Source organism: Aphelocoma coerulescens, chromosome 9 (assembly GCF_041296385.1).
Source record: "Aphelocoma coerulescens isolate FSJ_1873_10779 chromosome 9, UR_Acoe_1.0, whole genome shotgun sequence".
In the NCBI taxonomy this organism is placed as follows: domain Eukaryota; kingdom Metazoa; phylum Chordata; class Aves; order Passeriformes; family Corvidae; genus Aphelocoma; species Aphelocoma coerulescens.
In genome coordinates, this window is record NC_091023.1 from 13,820,527 (window position 1) to 13,843,575 (window position 23,049).

Sequence of the window (23,049 nt, forward strand, 5' to 3'; positions counted from 1 at the left end):
GCAGGCTGAGGTCATTTTTCTCCCCTTTTCTCCTAATGCTTTTCTCTATTAATCAGAGCTCACAGCTCAGATTGGTCTTCAACTTCCTCCCAATCCTTGCTAAGCCTGTCATTTCTAGCTATTATTTACTTTAATGGACTTTGGCTGATCCCTTATGAAGCTTTGGATCTGAGAATAATAAGGCTGGAGAGTAACGGGCACAGACATGGGTGTGGGTTTGCCTGCAGATTAACCGTGGCAGATGGGCTTTATTGCGGTTTCCTGTGTGCCGAGTGTTGATTGAGAGGGTATAATGAGAGAGGTGGTGTCTGCACAATGGCTGCAGCCACTTCATTGCACCTCGCGTCTAAACAACCCCATTTTTCTAAATCTTTGGGTTGTGAAATTTTAGGAAGTCAGAGCACAAGAACAAGTACAAAAACAACTGTAAATAACCATGAATGTTAATCCAACCCTAATTGGTCCCTTCTTTCATTATGGGTGCATTTTGCTGAGCTTTCTCCCCCTGCCTTTTTCTTTTAACAAATGAATGATATGGACAGCTATGCATACATTTGACTTTTATAACAGTTTAACACAAATATTACTTCATATCAACTTATATTATTATTAATATTAATGTCCCATTAGCTTTTGCGTTATTAACATCAGCAGCAAAATCTTATCTTGCGATCATCCTGTTATGCTTTAGCTTTTTGTCATCTTGGGAAAATTTGTTTGAATTAAATTATCTATTGTCTAGAGAATATCTAAAATAACAGCAGGAAAATTGCTTAGTATCTGGCAAAATGAGCCAAAAATATGCTTTTCTAAGTCCAAATGCCATTAACTTTCAACAGCGATCAGATGATAAATTATTTTCAGCTATAGGTACTATCAAAAGATCTTTTACAAATTCCCCATTTTAAGGATTTTACTTAATTCCTCCCTTTCACTGATGGATTAAATCACAACTATTGATTCTTTTCTTCCTTTGGGGCTTTACCCATCTGTCCGAACGCTTTCATCCCAGCACCCCTTGGGCTGAGAGAAGTGTTCTACAAATGAACCAGTGAAAACCTGGAGAAGATTCCAGGTCAAGTTTGTGTACAAGAGTTTAAATTTTTAGTGACAGTCTTCCCTTAGCACAGACGAAAGTTTCCACACAGAGCCGCACAAGCTAGCCCCACCAATTATCCTCCTCCTTTGAAAACCATTATCAAGTTTTTCAAAACTTCTTTCATTTCACTGTTGTCACTCGATGAAAAGGAAACTAACCACCATGTCAAGACAACTCGGCTGCCTGGCAACCAAGGGCCACATTTTAATTCTGACTTGCTTCTGGTCTTGACTAATGGAAAGTGACTATGTTAAGCCAGTCAGAAGAGTTGTTTGTCACTTCTGAAATGCAAACAAAACTATATTGTTTCGAAAGTCCTGAGCGTGATTGATGTAAAGATTTACAGTAACATCATTCATTTGCCCTTGTGTTTTAGTGGGATTGATGTCATATCTTTTCATGCTTTATTAAATGCTTTTGGAGAACTCAAATACATGATGCTTTTTTGTCCTAAAGAATCTAAAGAGATTTTTCTCATGCAAGAAAACTGGACTCCAACTTGAGAGATTAAATGATTCAACACAACATGTGTCTGTAATTTAATAAGAAGCATCAGCCAAGAAATGTGAATATACAACAACCTGATAAAAATAAAAAGAAACCAAGACAGGGAAAAAAAAGAAATCAACAGTTTGGGAGAGGGGAAGGAAAGATACACTGCTAACTTGCAAGCAGTAAAGCTTGTTGGACAAACTTTCCCACAGATGAGTTAATTTTTTTCACTTCTAATGCCTAAAGAGAAGTTCAAATTCTGCTCCCCACCTATTTAACTATAAATACATGCAGTCACAAATATAAAACATGTGTCCATTTTTCTATAAAACATTACTGAAAATATTACAAGTAATATCAACATCAATTATCCTGACTAACTATGACAGATTCAGAGTTTTAACAGCTTGTTTTCCAGAGTCATCTAAAAAAATCCCCTCTAAAAACAATTATATTGCAAATTATTTTTGTAAAGGCCAGGCTGACTTTTCTATTAAATTAAGAATCAGGGAAGGATGAATGAACCTACAGACAGTTTTCTTGTCTACAGCAGTGAGACAGCCTCACACATTCTCCATGTGTAGATACAATTTTTTGTCGTTACACATGCAAAATATATATAAATAAATATATGTGTGTGTGTATGTGTGAAACAGAAAGGAAAACATAGCTGATACAGTAATTTCTGTTCTATTTCAAGGACATAAATCACTCTTCAAATGCCTATTATGCATTAAGACAGTAATTTAATGAATATTTAGGGTAGTAGGCTTAGGCTTTTGCAAATATACTTATATCAGCATCAATGGTATGCTGGAGCTGTTTTCCAAAATCAGTACAATAGCTTTTTGCTGTTCTGACAATACTGTTAATAAGCAGACCCTTGCCATTAACTTTTTTTTAAACAGATATTAAAATTTAAGCACAGTAATAATGTACACTGTAATTACTGCTGCCATCTGGGATTCTTAGGGGTAGTTCAAGAGGCATCCAGCACATCAATTCTCTGGGCAGAGATTTAGAAGTTCAGATGAATGGAAGGTACACATGAAGAAAAGAGAAGCAATTCAGCCTTCTTGGTCCATGGTGGATGGTGATCTCTTCCAAACCCTCCTACAAATCAAGATGTCCTATACTCAGCTCATGCAAAACCCCTGCTGAGAACCCTGAGCTCATGAGATGTGGGACTCTATCTGCAGCGTTATCCAACCTTGACATCCAGATGGTCCAAAATATGAGTGGTCAGCTCAGCATCAGCACTGTGTCCAAAAAGGGAAGAGGAAAATAGATTTTGGTTACAGGTGGCTGCCAGGAGCTACCACGTGCCTTCAGTCCCCAGAATACGATAGTGCTGCCATCAGCGGGGTGAGCAGCTGCCAGAGCCATGTGAGCTGAGGGCCATGAGGCAAGAGGGCAGAGACCCAGCAGAAGACAAGCAGAGGGAGCCCAGCACCAACAGCACCACTGCTGTGACTGAGCTGGGGAGAGCAAGGGACTCCTGGCACTGGCACCGAACCTGTTGGTTTGTCAACGCCCATCATATGGCTGTGTGCCTCTCTGCTTTCCAGAAAATAATGAAGATCTCTGCATGGCCTGCTACTTCAGGATCGCTCAATGTGTGATTAAACTGAAGCATTAGTGACCTCAAGGAAGGAGAAGGAGGAGGAGGAGGAGAAGGAGGAAGGAAAGCAGCTGCCCAATATTTCCATTGAGGGGAAGTCAGGACTGGCTCAGGCACAACAACTCCATTGACTCAGGAAAATAAATATGCATTCATTCAGAAGATTATCTAATCAGTCTAGGTCTAAATATTAGGTCAGTGGGTTACCTCAATCTAGCACCAGTGTCAGCAAGCCCTGCATCTCCAAGAAGAAACAATTTGAGAACATGCACATTCCAGGATCACAGCATTTTTACAGTCCTCATCATAGCCAAAATGCAAAAGCTGGGTGTAAAACTGTCTCTCCACAGCCAAATTACACACAAAACGTGTTGTAAATCAGCGTCACCCCAGGGAAGGCAAGCTGTAAACTACCTATCATTTTACACAGCTACGTCAAACCATCATGGCGGAGGAAGCCTGAAAAGGTCAAGAGATTTTTCTAAACAACCTACATCTCCGGAGTAGCTCAAGAAGGTACATAATCTAAAGTCCTCAGATGGTACCTCTCTGATGTTTTTTTCCCTTATGGAAACGAATGTGTAACATTCCAACTGCCTTCAGCTCCAGCTGAATTAAACACATTCCAGTGTCTCTACAGCAGCACTCAGGCAGTTGCACTCCCCCTTGCACTCTCCTGGGTAATCCTTCTGGGGCAAAGAATACATAACGAAGCCCTCAGCTGACAATTTGGGAGGCCTGCCACTGCTTATTGCCATCAGTTATTTTTCAACTGATTCAAAGATAACACAAGGGCTGAAAGCTTGTAGCTACTTCTTTTGAGAAAATGGAGTCCAAAGAAGCTCCTCTTAATCCAGGGGATTACTCAAGAGGTTCCCATACCCTACCTTAGACCAACTCAAAATTAAAAAAAAAAAAAGAAAAAGAAAAATTCTTTTTTGCAGTATTAGAAGGCCCATGTTCCTTTCCAAAAACAAATATGCAAATGAAATTGCAGTGCAACTGACTGAAACTTTATATAATTGTTCCAGGTTCATAAAGATTTCATGAACTCAGATTAAATTTCAATTACAACATGAGTACTTCCATGAGCGGCGGAATGAAAGATGCCTGTTCTCCCTTGGCTTTGCGCTCATAGCTGATTCCCTGGGACCTCAGGGGGTGCAAGTCTCCAATGGAAAACATTGCTCCAGGTGGAACATTCTCTGTTCTGGAAGGACTCCTGATACCTTTCCCTCCCTGGAAAGAACGCACATCTTTCCTTGCTACCAATTTCCACAAAACCTATAGCATCCAGTCAGCAGATTCACTACCTATAGGACACAGACAGACACAGACATAAAATATACGCAGAGGTGTCTGATCATATAAAATAAATTTACAAACAGGATCAAAAAAAGATTTCCTTGGGTCTGGACAGAACCAACAATAAGAAGGCCAAGGTTAGACATGCAAGGACTGACTCAAGACTCAGCAGTGAACCAGTAGTGTCCCCATCTCTTTGTCACAGAAAAGACCTTTTTCTCTGGCTCCTGGCTAAGCTGCCCTCCACAGGACTTGTCTGCCTTTCCATCTGGTTTAGCCAAAGCTCTTTCATCTTTTACCTTTCATACTGCTGCTTTCTCTCTTTGAGCCCTGCCTTTCAGCTGCTGCTGAGCTCACCTTCTCCCCGCACTGCAGGCACAGCGCCAGCTCTGATCCCCTCACTAATTCCCAGCAGCCACGGCATTCCCAGCCCACGCCACCACTCCCGGCAGGGCAGGCACGCTCTCCCTCCCCAGCCACGGATTTCCATTCACTGGGCTGTTCACAAGCCCCTCATTTCTGGCAGATGAGGGCTCTTCAGCTGGGCTCACACTGCCCCCTGTCCCAGGACAGGGCTGTGGCCCTTCCAGCCCCTAAAATCCCGATCTCCAGGAAGGGGATCGCTACCTCCTGAAACTCCAGATGATGCACCGGTGCCTCACATTGTGCACGTTTGTCAGCTTTTCATTGTATGTTCCTTTCAGCAATGAATGCAGCTTATTTGTGTTGCACATAGTGCCATGCAAATTTAGGGCACTATTTTAATGCATGATAAATAATTACTATAATTAACAGGAAAAAAAACAAAAAACGCCTCCTGGCAATTTGTCAGGACTAGACACCTCTTTTCATGCCAGATATTTTCATATGGATGACATGTACATATAAGATCCCTCTTGCCTCTGTGTAGGGACATGCATCTCCCATTAGCAGTAATGGGAATTATGTGTGTGCACTGAGGGGAAACTGTAGTCTACCCTGGCTGGTGTGCTATGTTAGTTGTGCTGTATTGGATCATACGGAGCATGCCATATAAGAAAAGAAAAACACCTTTCCATGTTCATTGTTGAGAAAAAAATATATAGAAAGCCCCTGTACACAATCATGCTTTTAATTAAGTGCTATTTGCAGGTGCTGTTTCTCTCCAATTTCTTATAGCCATTTCTGAAAGAGCAATAACACAAATAATCTGCAAAATAAAGTGATTAGGGATAAAAATTAGCTAGGTTTACTAGACTGGTGAGAAATTTTTCTAAAAATGAGCATTTTTAATAAACCACATTTTGAAACTATAAATATCCTTGTATTGGTAGATGCTGTGCTGCAAAATACTAAACTTCATTTCACTATCAATTTTCTGATTCATCTGAAGAAGTTCATTATCTGTTAAATTGAAGGCAAGCCTCCCACAGAGGAATGCTATCTAAAGATGGATGTGTTTGTGTGTGAAAGGGTAGCCTTTCTTAGCTGTTTATCAAAAAGGACATTCATTGAGTAGGTACTATATCTCACTACTTTGTAAATATAAAGTACAATACAAACATATATACAATCATGACACTGGTTCATTTTTGTCATCTGGTTGTAACACATTAATACAAATTTAGTCCAAACATCCAAAGTTGTGCTGCTAGGAATGTTACCATCTGGTTTTAATGAATATCTGGGGTCCATTTTTCAGTTAAGCTTTTCATATTGTGTTTGTATGTTGCTTTTTCCAAGCTATCTGCATAATTGCTTAAAGATTTTACTGCAAAATTAATATCCTCACTGTGAATGAGGGAGAAGGGCAAAAACCAGGATGACAAAGGCTGAAATGAGGTGAAAGGCAAATTCAATTTTTCCTTGCACCATAGAAACCTCGTCAGGACTAGCTTTATCTGGTAATCCACATTTAAACTTTAACCTGTAGGGGGGCTCTTTGTGTTAGTTAATGTAAGCATAAAAAGAGTCTGAACCACTAATCAGATTAATCATATTTTGTGAGACTCAAAAGCTTCATTAAAAGGACCTCGTTTCCAAGCTACACATTTCAGAAAGAGAAAAAAAGTTGGCTATGAAAAGGAAAAAGTAACACTGAAATTCAAAAAGACACAGCCTGTGTGTCTCCTGGAATTAAACCAAAGACAGTTAAGACCTGGAACAATATCCACCTTCATGAAACACACCTTGAGGATGCCAAAATAATTAGGACATTTTTCTATTGAAATTATGCATTCCCTACATTTACAAAGCTTTATCTTACACATGACAGAGAACTCTTTATTAGGTAAATACAATAAGTGTCTTCCCTTTCCTCACATTTATGGAAGTCTCCCTCTCTGCTGAAGCAATCACATTTCCTAAGTACTTCAGGTGACCCCTCAGAGACAGGAGAATGTGAACATCAGAGGAATAAGATTCTGTCATCTCCAGTCAGGTTATTACACTCACACAAGAAACACCTCACTTCTCTAATGAGCATGAAGGTGAGAGAGCAAGCTACTCTCCCAAGTTGGTGCAGCATTGTGCTTTCTTTCAAAAACAACAGAGTATCTCCATTTTCAATAAACAAATGGCTTGCCACAAATGAAGCTTCAGTGAGCTTTCGTTCATGCCTGTGGAAAAAAAAGTGGTTTACTTAAGCTTTTCATGAAGTTTCACAGGAACCATTTGCACTTAGAACAAACATTCTGCACTTAATGTGAATCTAATTCCTATCTCAGCCTACTCTGCATTGATCTGGAGTTAGTGGGCCTTCGAAATCAGGATGTTAATGCTTTGAGGAAGCATTAACAAAGTTGAAAGTCTTTGGAAGATTATTCAATACTGGCCAAATGAAACACATCAAAGCAGTTATAGTCTCCCTAAAATATATTTCAGTTTTGAGGAGAGAAATCAAGACATGACATCATGGGGAAGATCATTTGAAACACAGACTCATTCATTTTCCAATCTTGGGACTGCAGAAGTGGAGTTAGCCTCACCTTTGTTTTCCAGGTGAGGAGGAGCATCCTCCTACTTTATCACAGCCAAACTCTTTGCTGTCTTCTCACTATTATGTGTTCCTTTTTCTTTCCCCATAGCTTGCCAAGGAACTCTTGCCCCCGTCAGCTGTACAACCCTCTGTACGATCTGTATCCAACTGGTCATTTCACTTCTGGACAGTTCAGGTAACCTAAAATACATTTTTATGCACACATTGAGTTCTACACTCTACATAAGGTTATGCATTTAATTAGTAGCTTTCTAAATATCTATTTAAATTTTGGTCTGTAATTGCACTGAGTCTGCACTGCTTGGCATCGTCAGTTATACCTAAAGGCACTACTTGTTCCCTGGCTAGGGTGACAGCAGGTGAGGAATCTTCTGTAGGAAATTGCCAGTCACCAAGGAATTGTTGTCACACGCAAAGCTCAGAAAGGAAGGTCAGAGCTTGGGTGGGCCAATTCCCTCTCCCACCTTCACTCTCACAGGGCTGATGTTTTCCAGTTGTTGCATGTGCTACAGAGGCTTTAAAAGAAACACAATGGCCAAGCTGTCTGCACTTCATAGACCATACACTTCACACAAAGTTTTACCACAAGCTGTCATTGTATGGCTGCATTTCTGAGCGTGTGCCATTGTGTGCCATCCTGTGCCCTGAGGTCTTCAGTGTTTCTTCATCCAACCAAGCAGCTGTCGAAATGTGCCTCAGCTCCATCCAGCACATATTCCCCAGCTTTCCTGTCCAAGGAAAAGGAGTGGAGAAAGGACAGCAAGTACCAAGGTCTTGCTCCAGTGAGGAGCTGGGATTTGGCCAAGGACAGGCTCCCAGATTCCTTGTGTAGACGTAGATTATTATACCAATGAATTCTTCAGAGAATAGCACATGAATCTAAGTTATTTATGAGCTGACTTCAGCACATGTTTGCACCAGTGTAAAACTGGAGCAACTGCACTATCTTCGGCAGCACCTTCTAAGCCTAAGCCAATGCAATTTAAAGCAGAATCTGTCCCTTTAGTTTGGATAATAATCTAGAAATTCTTCCCTAAAAATGCAGACAAAAAGAATTTTAACTGAACACAAAAAGAACTGTTCACAGATCTGACCCAAAGCTATGAATGTAAATGATCCAAATGTAACTCAAAGAAACCCTGATCTTTGTATTAGGAAAATTTTAGTAAAGCACTGTGTTGCATTAGTGCCATCCACCAACAGTTTGTATTAGGTCAGGTTTTCTCAGCCTTCCTGGTACTGTCTCACCTTGTTTTGTGATAAGTTCCAGTGACATGCATATAAAATACTCCCAGAGTATATTCCCATGCAGTGCAAACAGTTATGGGAAAAAAATATCCCCTATCAGGTTGACATCTGAGCTGTAGTACTTCCCAGACCATAGCAGGGCAGAGTCAGAGGGATTAACTTGCTGCACTATTGCCAGCCTGCTAAAACTGCTGGAAATGGTTTAAGGCTGTCTGTTTGCCTCTGCCCTGAACTGCACTGGGGCTGTTCCTAAGTCAGGTTGTAGCTGAGCCTAAGGAATAGCTGAGAGGAAGCAACTACTGCAGCTGTTCTGAATATGCTTTGCATATTTCTTATTGTATAGGTTTGGAAAATGGGTCTTGGAGATAGAAAAACCACATGCTTGTAACCACAGATTTTTGTGCTGGTGACCCCAACAGAGGCAGAGTCTTTGACTTCCAGGTGTGAAGTCCTTCCTCCTGCCTATGCACTGTTTGCACTCCAGGCAGGGTGGCACAGAACACAGGAACTCAACAGGGCTGGTTCATTTACCAGAGATGGAACTACACTGGCACAGCAGCCAATGGAGTTCAAAGCCTGTGAGGATTCAAATTATACTCACCAGCTCACAGTAAATATGTTCAATATTTTTTTTTCTCCCTCATTTTAGTACTAGTTTCAGGTAATGGGATCTCTATTGAAACCATATCAAAAACTGGCCAAGTCTGTACAAGCTTTCAGCCAGAATGATGTATCTAGTGAATGGGATAAGTTGGTCACAAAATCTTGAGAATCTCTGTGAAAATAAGAAAGTAGTTTATGAAAGTCTGACCCCACCCTTTAAATTTGTGGGTCTGTCAAAACCAAAACAACTTTTGAGTCCATGACATAAATTGGATTCACTGAGCTGCATAACATGAGTTGTCTCTGCTCTTTCCAGAATATATTTTTCCTTTTCCCTTTTTTTTCTTCCAAAAACATGAACACAAAACCCCAAACAAACAAAAAACCCTCCAAACAGAAAAACAGCTTCCCCGTTGCTTTATTTCCATAACTGATAGAGTAGTTATTTTAAAAGGTAGTACAAACCTTATAAATTCAAAGAAATGCAATATTGGAATGCCCACCAGCACTGCCCACAGTAAAGCAAACAAATCTAGAGTTTTTATCACTTCAAATAAAAATTTCTGTTCTGCAAGGAGAAAATCCCCTCTTTTCTGTAGTTCCAGACTCTACAGATCATTAGGCAGGTAAAGCAAACTTCTGATCTTTTGATCATTCACAGCTCTTTGGAAAGAAGTTTCCCACAAGGTTCATGATGCTCTAAGTCACTTTTTTTTCTGTTCTGCAGCCTCCCTCTCTCCAAGTTAAAACTCATGCAGAACAAAACAGCACTGCTGAGCTCAGCAGTGTCATGAAGGAGGAATCTGTGGCACCCTAAGGCCTGATTGTATAAAAATGTGTAATGTTACCAGAAAGGGGAGTGGGAAAACATTCCTGTGACTGCTTGGTAGGGCTTCACGCCTATGAGGCATGTGTGAAGAGATCTTCACACCTGTGAATATCATGGAGTCCAGCCCATATCTCTTCTCTGAGATCTTAAATAATGTTCCAGCTGGGGACCCAACTATAAACATTTTTGCACTTAGAGAGCAATAAAAAGAGAACACATGGGATAGGAAACACTTGGTCAAATTTGCAACTTTTCTCTACATTATAAATAATGAGGATACGTCTTTTCCTTCCTCCTCCTGTCAGCCACCTTCTGTTCCCTTGTTTCTGCTGTACTGCCATCTAAACACTCCTATCTTTAATCTTTTAAGTACCTGGCCTAACTTATAGCATCTAGAATACTTTGGGACATAAAATTTCATATGGCAAGCTCCTACAGGAGAAGAGTAAAATTAGCTCCCTCTTCTGTCAGAGCTATCGCCAACACAGAGAGGATCCCAACCTTGAAAATTTCTTATATATCTGACTCTGCATATGGAACTGCAAAATTTTTCCATCTCACTCAGTGAGGTTCTACGGAGAAACTCTAAACCTACACACTTGCCTAGACTGAGTTTGGGTGCACATAATGAGAAAAATACAGACAGAGATTGTTCCCTGAGCATCATAAAAGATTTGGAGGGAAAGAGAGTACAAAAGATCAGGCCAGGTCCTTAAACTATGGGTGCAATACAAACTAATCTTCAATTGTTTGAATTTTTGTTTGCCACTGCAAATCAGAAGAGGCATTTCACCCGAGGATCTGTTTGTTTGCTGTATTTCAGAATGTTACTTCAGCTGGACAAGCCATGGGCATTTTTTCAGCTACAAACATGTAGAGTATCTTGAGGTTTCAGTGACAAAGTGGCATTGTATTCTTAAGACATTATATTCCTACAGTACAGCGTCTTATTCAGATAATCAGAATAATAAAAGAATAGTTTACTCCTGCCCAAATTGCTGTTGAACCAAACAGCTCATTTCTCTACTTCTCAAAGCAGAGAAATAAGATATTTTTTCCTGTACTTGGCACTGGAACTTTAGGGTATTTTTGGAATGTTTCCAGTTATGGATCCATCTGCATCCTATTCCAGCATTACTGCACAAAGGAAAGAGAAGCAGAACTGCATAATAACAGAGAGACAAAGAAATTTCTCCTCATATGCTCCCCTCTCTTAACATGAAAGCAGATTTCTAAATATTATCACCTACCATCTCATTTGAGAGGCTGCACTTCACCAGTGATGAATTTGATCTATTGAAATCATAGTATAGGCACATTGCTAAACTCATGTTTGCAAGCCAACATCACCTAAATTACAGTTTTATGACACAGCATTAGAAGAAAAGGTTATGAACAGTGAACCCGATTTTAACCTGGAATGTAGTACTCAATTTAGTAGGGAAATTTAGTCACTGAGAAAAACGTTTTTAAAAGACATATTTTCTAGAGGAACAGATACATCCCTATCTTTCAAACTATCTTCTCATGGTAGTAGTTTTCAAACAGCTTTTTGTAATGAAATAAACATTAACCCACATGCATAGATTGCACACAGGCCTCAGTTGTTATAGCCCAATTCCACACTGCTTCTCACTCATCTCATGTTGCAACTTTCCTGCTTTTAAAGGGCTAAACTTCCCCATAACATATTTGATTGTAAATCTATTAAACCCTTTATAATGCAATGCTTCAACTATGGGTTGTATCTTCAGCTCACTGCACATATGCAGAACTGAGGCCCCAACAGGCTGAACGAGCTTCCTAAGTTTATACAGTAAGTTAGTGTGAGAATGGAAAAATGAGGTTTATTTTCCTTCCAGTTCTACACTTAGGATACAGTTTCTACAATAACATAAACAGAACCTGTGCAGAGCTTAGACAAAGTCTGCTGCATTTGCCTGGTGATTCCTTTTTAGATGGACAGAGATTATTTGTCTCTCCTTTCCTACAGGTACAGTTCAAGATCATCTTAAAAAGGACCAAACTAGGTGCTTAAATAGGTGAAATTTTTGAAAACTTTACCTAAAACTACCTTTATTTTCAGTTTGAAAGTAAATAATGGCTTCTCTGTGTGCCTGGTGGGTCCCTGATGTCAGTAGGTGAGTCCCCTCTCTTCCCTGTCCCACCAGGGCATGTCTCTACTCTTTGGCGAGAGAACAAGCAAGAGCTGTGCCCTGAACGTCACACACCAGTGGAGGAACAACTCTTTCTTCCAGGAAAATGTGCACTTCCAAACTTAACAGGGCTCATGCAGAGTAAGTCAAAGACACTAATATTGATACTGATGTTTATGTGACCTGTGTGAAAACATGCTTGGTTCAGAAATAAAGAAATGAAGTGTTGCTTAAATATTAAGGGTTATTTTTATATAAGGGAGGAATATAGCTTGGGATCTAAAGGACATCTCTCTTACCCTTCCACCAGCAACTCCCTCAGCTCTCCACACAGGTGGATCTTCTGTCTTCTTGAAGCAGCAATCACAAAGGTGAATTTTCCAGTGGCTTTTCAAATAATTGCAAAACTATTTTGCAAAGCAATCCTGGGGGAAAATGCACAAATGGCCTTTAATGCAGCACAGCCTTTTACACCTACCAGAAAAACAAATACATTCCAGTGAAAATCAACAATTTTACAGTCAGATATGAGCATGGATTCGCTCAGCTGGCTGGTGGTGGATCACCCACAAAAGAGTTTGAAGGGTCTCTGTGTAAGGACTGGGAAGTTAGGATTAGAAATGTGTCTGACTTAAGAGGGAGTTTTAAGCAATTAACTCTGCAAACACACAAAAGTGAAGCACAAAGAAACACTAATGGGAAGAGATCATTAATGCAATTCATCCACATTCTCCATCTATATGCTCATTACCTGCTGACAACACCAATGGGATTTGCCTATATGAGGAAATGGGCCAAAATAACGATTGCAGAGAAAGCCATTCTTCAATAGCTTTCTGTTTGTCCCTGTGTAGACACTGTAGGAATAATTAGTGCACTTATTCTGTTCTAGAATAATTGCTGCGCTAATTATTCCAGACTAAAGTATCTTTTATTCCAAAACAATTTGTCCACAAGGGGAGCTATTGTGAAATAGCCTGTGCTCCTCTGCTCAATTTCCATGTGTAAAAAGGCCATAATCTGTGCGATTGGAATAGCTGTACCCCAGACTCCAGGAGCAAATCAAACTATAGACAAGTTCCAATTCTCAAATTGCTCAGGATGGTTTTCTTAAAGAAACTGAACACATAGTGTTGTTTTGTAAACAGGATTCAGCTGTATGGCAATGAGTAAGCTCTTCCTTTAAGAGCTTTTTCTTTATAAAATTATTTTAGTCACACTTGCATCCAAGCTTATTGGATTGAATTTAAAGTTTGTAGTGCCTAGAGGCTGACATGGTAGATGAGACTTTACCCACTCTTTTGCAAAGTGTGAAATGCTAAAATTGGATAAGCAGGTAGTGTAATTAGCTAATTAGATGGAGTAGTTTTATCCAGTCTGTGTATTTAGAAACACCACTGATCTCACAGGTTTTTGTGATGAATTGCAATTAAACTAAAGACTGATATGCCTGGACATTGACCCCACAACACTGTTAAAAACCTTTTAAAATGAAGGATGGAAATGGTGGTGTCAGATCTTCCTAAACTGGAAGGAGAGTACCAATTATCTAATCTACCTACCGCCCTCCTTCCAGACAGATCAAAACCTCTGTTTCTTTCTGTTTCTGGGGTACTTTTTGTTAGGTTGTTTTTTTAAAAATATTTCCATTTTCTCAAGGGAAGCATAACCATATCTGAAAAACCTGTTCCCTCCTCTTTGCTCAGGAAATGGCAGAATAAAAGAGTGAAATAGGCATTTTTCTCTTACCCCACACATGATTAGGCCCAATATTTGAGAACTGTAATGCTCAGATAGCAAGGCTGTGTAATACCCTATTTTTTTGTGAAACTGCATACAAGATATTTATCTGCAATAAATAATACTCTTTCCCACATCCATATTTCATATGGGTGGCACTGTCTCACCATTCAACCTCTGCCTTTTTCGCTCTAGAGAGAAATCAAAATCAATTTGGAATATGTTTCAAAATAAGTGGCGTTATTGCTTAGCATGTATTTTCAATGACACTTGCAATGGTCATGGGATATGATTTGCATTGCATTTACCAATCTCTCCTGTGCCTGGCTAGGGTCTAGGAAGTTGTCTAATATTTCCCAAAAAATGATCATTGTCTTGAAGCATCCAGCCCCTGCTCACAGTATTATTTTACTATCAATCCCTCAGCCTTTGATCTGGAAGTTTATTTAACCCAAGATATATTGTTAACCAATAATTGCTCCAAATTTACTACTAGAAATTTTTTCTGTAGTATTCTAAGGATGGACTGATGTATATTGTTTTCTATTGTAAACAGAATTCTGCATAGAGAAATTGTCATTAAAAGGCTCCTTAACAGAAGACAATATTGACATGTTCAACACATCTGCAGCTACAAAAAGCTCTGATAATGAATTTATTTTCACTTTACCAATCTAATAGAATGAATTTGATTTATTACAAATAACATTTGTCTATTTAAGGCTCATAAGACAGCTTTTTGTGATTCTTGTAATAACTTTTTCCTCACTTAAAGATTCTGTTCGTTTACGAGATGGATGCAATTAGAAATACAATATGTTCGGTATTCTCAGCTCAAACTCTTTTATTATCTTGTGTTTCTCATGTGCTACTGTAGCTGTTCTATCCTGAATTGAACTAGATTATGATTACTAGTTAAGAACTGAAAACACTACCGCTTCTACTTCTCTCTGTTACTTTGTAAATAAATACTTTCAATTACAAAATTGTTCCCAAAGAAATAGGAATTATGTTGAAAGTACCCCACTGCTGCTGCTGTTTCAGATTTATTGAATCCTTCTCACTGTATTACAATAGCTCCTGCTGTTTTACCTGGACTGCAGCAATACCAGATTCCAGCCTTGTATTTTGTAATGTTTCAAACCATTCGGGACAAAAAAAATACCCTCAACGTTCTTTTATCTTCAAGTTTTTGATTATAATCAGAATGAAAATGCTATGGAGAAATTTTAAAATATACCTTTCTCATTTCCAGTCAGTTGGATAAGAGCCATGCAGCTACACACCAGTTTTACAGTTATCTCAGGTTTTACAGGCAAGGGGCTAATTTTATTTGTATTTATTAAGGCCAGCTCTAGCATAGCAGCACAGACAATACAACCAAGTCAGGTCAGTGAGAGAAGCAACATGTTTGGCATTAAAATGATGCTGAACTTGGAGAGACATCCTTCCTCATCTGCAGCTATCCTACAGCTAGTGCTGTCCTTTTAAAGTCATTCTTGTGAGGAAGTTTTACATCAAGTTTCTTGGTCTGATTGTCATAATGATTAAAGCATAATTACAGACCGTGGATATGGTCTCTGTCCCTGTACAAAGCTATGGCAAAAATTGAAATGTTTGGACAATTTCACCATCCTGTTGCTTTAGTACTGGATTATTCTCATTTCTTTTCCAACACAACAATAATTTCCAAGTGAAAGCTGTGTGATGATACTCTTTCTTCTTTATATTTATACTGACGTTTTTATTCAAACTTTGCCTCAGTATTTTAAATTGCTTTTTAAATTTAGTTCATGGAAACTGCAAGTTTTATCTGATTTACTGACCACTGCATCCCAAACAGCAAAGACAAAAATCCAAAGTAGCAAAGGTTTTCCAGGTGAAGAAGCATTGACTTGGTTTTACATTATAAATACCTCCATTGGACCCTTCTGCTGCACCAAGGGGAAGCATTTTTTTTCCTATTTAATCTTTGTAGTCATTGTTGCAAGTATGCATGGAAGAGAGGAAAAACCTGCTCCTACCTGCTACTCCTTAGTTCTTACTCATTTGAGCACCTAGTAATCTAAAGCCAAATATTATTTACCTATTTTAATTGTATCACTGAGGTCAAAGGGATTATTTGCTTGTCTAAACTGGTCCTAAGTAAGTAAGAGAACTAAATGATACTTAGAGATTTTTCCAAAACCATATGAACAAAACCAGATCAGCTGTCTCGCCAGTTGCTCACATGGAGATTCTAGAAAAGCTATCCATAACACATCAAATTCTTTCTTTTTGTTTTCATTTTTGAAAAACTATTCTTTCATGAACACAAGGGCAGGAAAAAATCAAGTGCCAGATGGTGAGCTAGGGTATCAGCTATTGGATCCAACGGCACATTGAAAGCAGCCAACATTCTCAAGGAAAGATATTTAATGGTATCTGAAAGAAAAAACACCCAATTTCAGGAACAAAAAAGAAAACAGAATCAATGAAATAGACAACTGCAAAGCATATCCACAAAGAGAACCACTGTGTAAGCCGAGATCAGAAGAAACTGAAATATATTCAGGAGAGCAGTTTAGACAGTGACTTTTTTTATAAATTACATACAAAGAGCAAGTCCTGCAAATAACCAGCTTTCCATGCCAGGACAACAGGGAGTCTGTATAGAAATTTATGCTGAATTTATCAGAAGTACATGACATCTTTGGCTTTTGTGACATTCGTGTCCCTGTTTTTCACTGGTATTCTCTTCACTCCCAAAAGCATTACAGAATGCTTCCTCTGTTCTATCCCTTGCCACCTTTGCAGATACATTCACATTACTGAAACTAGCCCTCCATGAGATCCTGGCAGTTTAGAACAGCCTCAAGCAGAGAAGGAGATAAACACATATTTGTATAACTATGAAATGCCTCAGTTGAAAGTAAGCAAAGAAATTTGACTTGGAGGGTTCATAAGGGGAATGCAGATCATAAAATCCACAGACTCCCTGAGATAAAAATAATGACCAAGCACTTTAAGCCTTTAACACACTGAAGAGCATACAAAATGAGCTTGGCAAAGCACAATACACAGAACAGTCATTTGCAAACACCATACCATGCTCAAATCAGGGAATCATTCCATATTACCTCACTGATTTGGGGATTTGTTTTATGATGGGCTATACAGTGAATTTCCAAATACACTTTCAAATCAGACCCTAATCTCTATTTACATGCTGGACTCCTTTCCTTTTTGAGTTTCTTACCAAATCCCAGCTCCCTGCCTGAAATTTGAAAGGGTTTTAGATTTCCCTATTGCAATTAGGGGCTTTTCAATTTTTTTTCCCACCACTCAAGTGTAAGCAGTGCCTTCAAACATAGTAACTCAAGCAACTACAGTAGGGTGACTCCAGACATCCACTAGTTTAACCAAGACAAACATTTGGCCTTTAGAGAATTAGTAACCCTCTCACAATCTATTTTGAAATGTTTATTGAACATAACAGATTCAACATGAAGACACCTCTAGACTGTGACAGTAAGAAGTTTGAGTAAGAGACCAGTTTCATACTAGAATCTCAGTTCTGTCTCCCAAATGTCAGAGAAAAAAAATTCTCTGAGGTCAGTTTATTCTCTAAATATTGATGATAATTTTACTTTCCTCTGAAACACATTCCTCTGGTTCCTCCCAGTCAGTGGGCTAAGTGGATCATATGTGAAATAAAAAGGAAATAACATGGATATTTACACACTTCCATTTTTGTTTATGGACCTAGCAAGAAAATGACCTTGTAAAATTTTGTTCTTCCAATTGATATCTAATACTTTTCACTATTCTTTGCACAGACCAAATTGAAGACCAGCTGACATCCAGATGTCCCACAGATTTATATACATACCATCAAAGATTAGGAAGGGAACAGGGTTCACTGTTATGTCCTTCTACTGTGGTACATAAATGCAGGACAGAAGGGTGGAAAAGCAGGACCATGGCTGAAATTCACCCAATGTTTTGGCTACCAGAACTGGCTGACAATATTAACAGAAAGATTTTTCATCCCCTGAAGTGGAGCAGCAAAGCGACAACCACTTTGGGCTGCCAGGACACCTAGCAGGGCTTCTACATTTTGAGACATGAATCCTTGAGGCAATATGACTGAAGGGATGAGGCTCCCTCCAGTGCAGGGTTCTGCTTAACTGCAACACTGAGCCCTGGAAAAAGATATTAACTCATTCCTCATTTGAGCTGCCAAACGTACCAGGAATAGCTGGCAGCAGCTCCCTGCCATGCTGCCAACCATTCTAGGTACACAGCTGGCTCTTTCACTGATTTCAGAAGAACTCAGAGGATTCACAGCACAGCAGTAACAGAAGTGGAGGAACAAAACCAGCACTGGATTTCTTTGCACAGAGGTCTATCCGAGATGACTTAAACCCACTCAGGCACAAACTTCCAGAATTAAGTGATGTCCTGCATGGCCCAAGACCAGGTTCAATTCCCTCTCTGTAAATCAGATAATTAAACAGCTGATATCAAGCAATTGCCTCTCCCATTCTCCGAATGTTTTATGTTCACATCACAAGCAATCCTACAAAGCCTTGATAGGTATATTCATTATTTATGGTATGCCATAATTATATTTGGTACTTCTAGCTTAGCCTGCAGGAGGCAGTGTCATGTGTGCAAAGCAGAATTTATCAATGCAAATGAAATTTTCCAGGGCTCTTAAAAACTATGATTTCTGTTAAAACCAAGAAATGCAAAATGGCAAGAAGTTCAGTAAGAACATCTGGTCTAGGGCAAAACTGGGAAGGGTACCATTGGTTAGAAACACTGGGGTTTACCCTCAAATTTTTTTCCCCTCCAAATAAAAACTGCAACCTATCTTTTAGTTTCTACTTTTATGGTGTCCATGTTCTCAGTTTTTTGCATAAATTTGCACAGACTGCTCTGTAGTTTCTTAATAGCAAGATATTTAAGTAGAAGCCAGTGCTTGCCTTCAGGCTGGAGCTAGCTACCACTCACTGGCAGCATCTGATCCCCCTGCTTTTGATTGCTAAAAACAAAATAAGGTGATAAATCTGGATGGAGATATACCTTTGTATTTTTCCTAATGCAATTTCAGTGAGTAAAAATCAAGAAAGTGGCTGGCAGTCATAAAAACAGCATTGTTCCTATTGGTGTATGTAGGCCTGGTGATATCTCTAGGATTATAAAAAGCTAAAAAATGTTAAGGTCAGCAGTGTAAAGAAGGAAGAGGGCTTCAGACTACATGGTACCGTGTGTCTGTGGCAGAAACTGTTCAAACCAAGAAACTGGTGGGACTGGGAAGGTTTCAAATACAAACACTCAGCTTTGAACTGAAACAGTGAAGAAAGAGATGATAAAACAGACACTCAGCAAAGGCTCTACACAGAATGCCAGATGAAGTTTCAGATTTTTTTTTCCAAGTCTGCTAATTTTTGTATATCAGCACAATGAAAGTTTGGGCATGGAAAGATAGTCAGAACTTAAAAGCTAAAACTGGACTGTCTACATTTCATTCTCTTTTTATTAACCATCATCAAGTGTTCTGCACAGACGCAGCCCATGAAAGTAATAATAGAGGGAAATTAATTAGATGACTATATTTCAATCATGGGGTTTTCTTGACATTTTATACCAAAGGAATGCAGCTCAAGCAGTTTGTAGCTGACAGCAATGCCATGAAATTGCACTACAGCCTTGATAATTATCCTCTTCATTATTTTTATAATATATAAAGAGATAAAGTACAACCTTTCCCTTTCATTTTATAATAGTATGCAGTATAATGGGAGCAACTGAAGGGGGATGTTTGTCTTACAATGCTACAGTTAAAAGCTAGTGACAAGAAGTAACACATTAATGATGCACAGAGAAGAGCACTACAAGCAGCCATCCTTTATACAATTACTCTATGAAAGCTGTAAACATATGGAATAGATAATATATCCCAAACTTTTCTTCTTCCTCTTTCCTTAATATTCAAGAAATATCAATGGCAACTCATTCGAAGGAAAAATATATTAATCTCATTTACATAAATTTCCTTAGTTGTTAAAAGTTAGTGTAATCAAAGCTTATAAAAACACTGATGGCAGGGAAAGGTTGGTAATTTCTTTTGTACAGTAGTACAAAGTACTTGTGCACCATGCAAGCTCAGAAAATTAATTGAAAGGAGAAACTAAAGGAGTAGAGGTCTTATCAAGTATTATTTAATTAGGAAGAGCAGTAGTAAAGAAATAACAATTCCATAAACCAGAAAACTCTTTTGGATAATATTCAGAAAATGTAGTTAGGGAAGTCTCAGCTGGAACATGACAAACATGTACAAGGAGATGAGCAGTTACTGTTTCCCTGTCTGCCACAGCATCAGTGCAACTTGGTATATGAACAGCAGAAGTCAGCTCCAGATGGCTACAAAAGTAGTCTGTTGCCTTAGTAAGGCAGAGCTGGAAATCAGGATATCTTCAAGAACAACAACTTTGCAGGTAGTTTCAGCAGAAGCTGCTGAATTAATCCTGTAGAAATACGAAGCACTTAAAGCAGGGGTGGTGAACAGTAACCTCAGAAACAGCAGTAAGAAATTGTTCTATTCTCTTGGTGCAACCCAAATAAAAAGTAAAATTTATTTAGTCTAGGTAACATCAGCTTCTTAGTCTGAATTAATTTATCCTAATAACATCATGATACATGGTTCCTGTTGTAGATTGTCTGTCTCCAGGAGAGGAGCTGGATTTTTATTTTACCAACTAGAACACATTTAGAATTTCCTTCTTTAATCATTGTAAAGGAATGTGGCTTGCACATAACTGAAAATCCATTGGTAATCTTATAACCTTTTCATATCACAAAAGGAATGGGAGACCATCATATCATGACTCCAAATAGGAGTGTTGCCACCACGTAATACAGACTTGGACCATATTTGCTGCAGTATAAGGATATTAACTTAACTGACTGAAGCTTGTTTTTATTATTCTTATGACATGTTTATATGTGGGTAATCTGTACCACTTATCAAATCAGTCAATTTGCCTGAGGTTTTTCCATATTCGGGCTTTAATGGATCTTTTAAAACTGTGGAAAAAAAAGCCAGAAATATTTGGCTCTTTGCCCAGGTATTGGACGTATCATAAAACATATCTTTCTGCATTTTCAAAGCATTGTGTTCTTTTAAACACATCTGAGAGCTCTAAGTGTTTTGGCAACACATAAACTTTTGCAATGAGTTTTAGGTAAATCTACTTCAGTCATTCACTCACCAGTTTGCATGTCATAGAGCCCAGCTAAGCCTGTAGTTTTCTGGAAACATGGATACAAGTCTATGGGCAAGGGCACTTCCTGCTCTGCCTTGCTTGCCTCTATAGCACAGGAAGACAGAACATGGGATAGGCAGGATGCTAAACATAAATCATATGTGCAACCCATGCATCCACGGCACTGCCAGTGTGTCCTCTGCACAGGCATGACAGAGCTGATGCTTCCTCATCACAAAAGGTTCACAGTGCATGTGATGCAGGGCCAGTCCACAAGTGTGTGGTGAGTAAAGAACTGCCAGATCTCTCATGCACAGAGGTCAGCTCAGTGTGAACAGCACACCTCTGAGACAAAATGAACCACTGCAATCTTGCCCAGTGATGCAGTGGAAGACAGCCTTTAAACATACTTAGAGTCAACTTTATCACTAGGGGAAAGCACAGTTCTAAAACCCTCTATGGCTCTTCAAGAATGCTCTATTCAGTCAGGTATATACCCCAGGCATTTATTTTCATTGTTTTCCATGGATCAGAACAGACGAGGGTATTTTAGGGCATACAAGGAATAAGGCATACTAGCTTTTGATCCTAAAGAACAAAAGGCCAGCATTAACCTATGTGCAAAGACAGGAGAGCTGACAAAATAGAGGGGGTGGGAGTGGGGGAGAGAGAGAGAATCTGGCAGATCTTTGAAGTAATCCAAGGTCAAAAGTTTCCCCTTAGGAATATATGAGCAATGTGAACTTACCGTACCCAGGAAGCCACCTCACAAGGTAAACACTTTCAGAAGACAAGTCCTTGAAACTCTTCATAGTGTTAAAGGTTGAAATGAGCAAAGTAGCAGCTGGTTTAAGGCATTTCTCCTTTGAAATTTCCAAACTTCCTTAATTTTCTGAGACATTTTGCAGATAAGGACAACAGCCCCCTTGATATACATAAAAAAAAAGAACCTGAACCCTTGAAAAAAATAAAGGTATTCAAGGAAAACCTCAAGGAATAGAAAAACCCTCTCCACCACTCCCAGACACAAAAAAAATAGCCCCAGTGATCAGGTACTTCTAAAAAATGAAGGTGACTTGTGTATCCAAAAATGTGAGCTATCAAAATTGCCCATTAGAACACAATCAGAGAGTGCTTTAGAAATAGCTGAAGCATTGAAAACATTTCCATCCATCAGGTGTTCATTATTTGCCTCAGCTGAATTTTCAGAACAGCTTCCATGAACTTGCCAGTGCCCAGCCTGCTCACATCACTCTCCAAGCAGTTTATGCTGAGAGGGTAAGTTTACACTGAAGCTGACAGTGGGTGTGCACACAAATCCTTTTAGCAATTTAGTAAAGAGTCAGTGATGGTTACCTGAAAGGAACTAAAACATCCTCCTGTTTTAAATTGTAGAACTTTGTACTCTTATGTATAAATGTAAGAAATCCAGACTTATGGAAACAACAGTGTAACAACACTTCCAAACAGCTGTCACTTAAACAGACATACATTAGTATTTTCTCTTTTTCCATCGCTAAATTAATAGGATATTAAGCACAGGAAAGGTCTTTAGCACATGGAAAGGACCATTAGATTAGGCCTGTTCACATAGGTACTACAATTTCCCACTGATTTAAGTACTTAAAAGAGTACCTACAATTAGAAGAGAAACAAAGCGAGGAAGTTTCTTAAAATGAAAGCGTGAAATGACACAAAGTATACAGCAGATACACTATCAGATTTC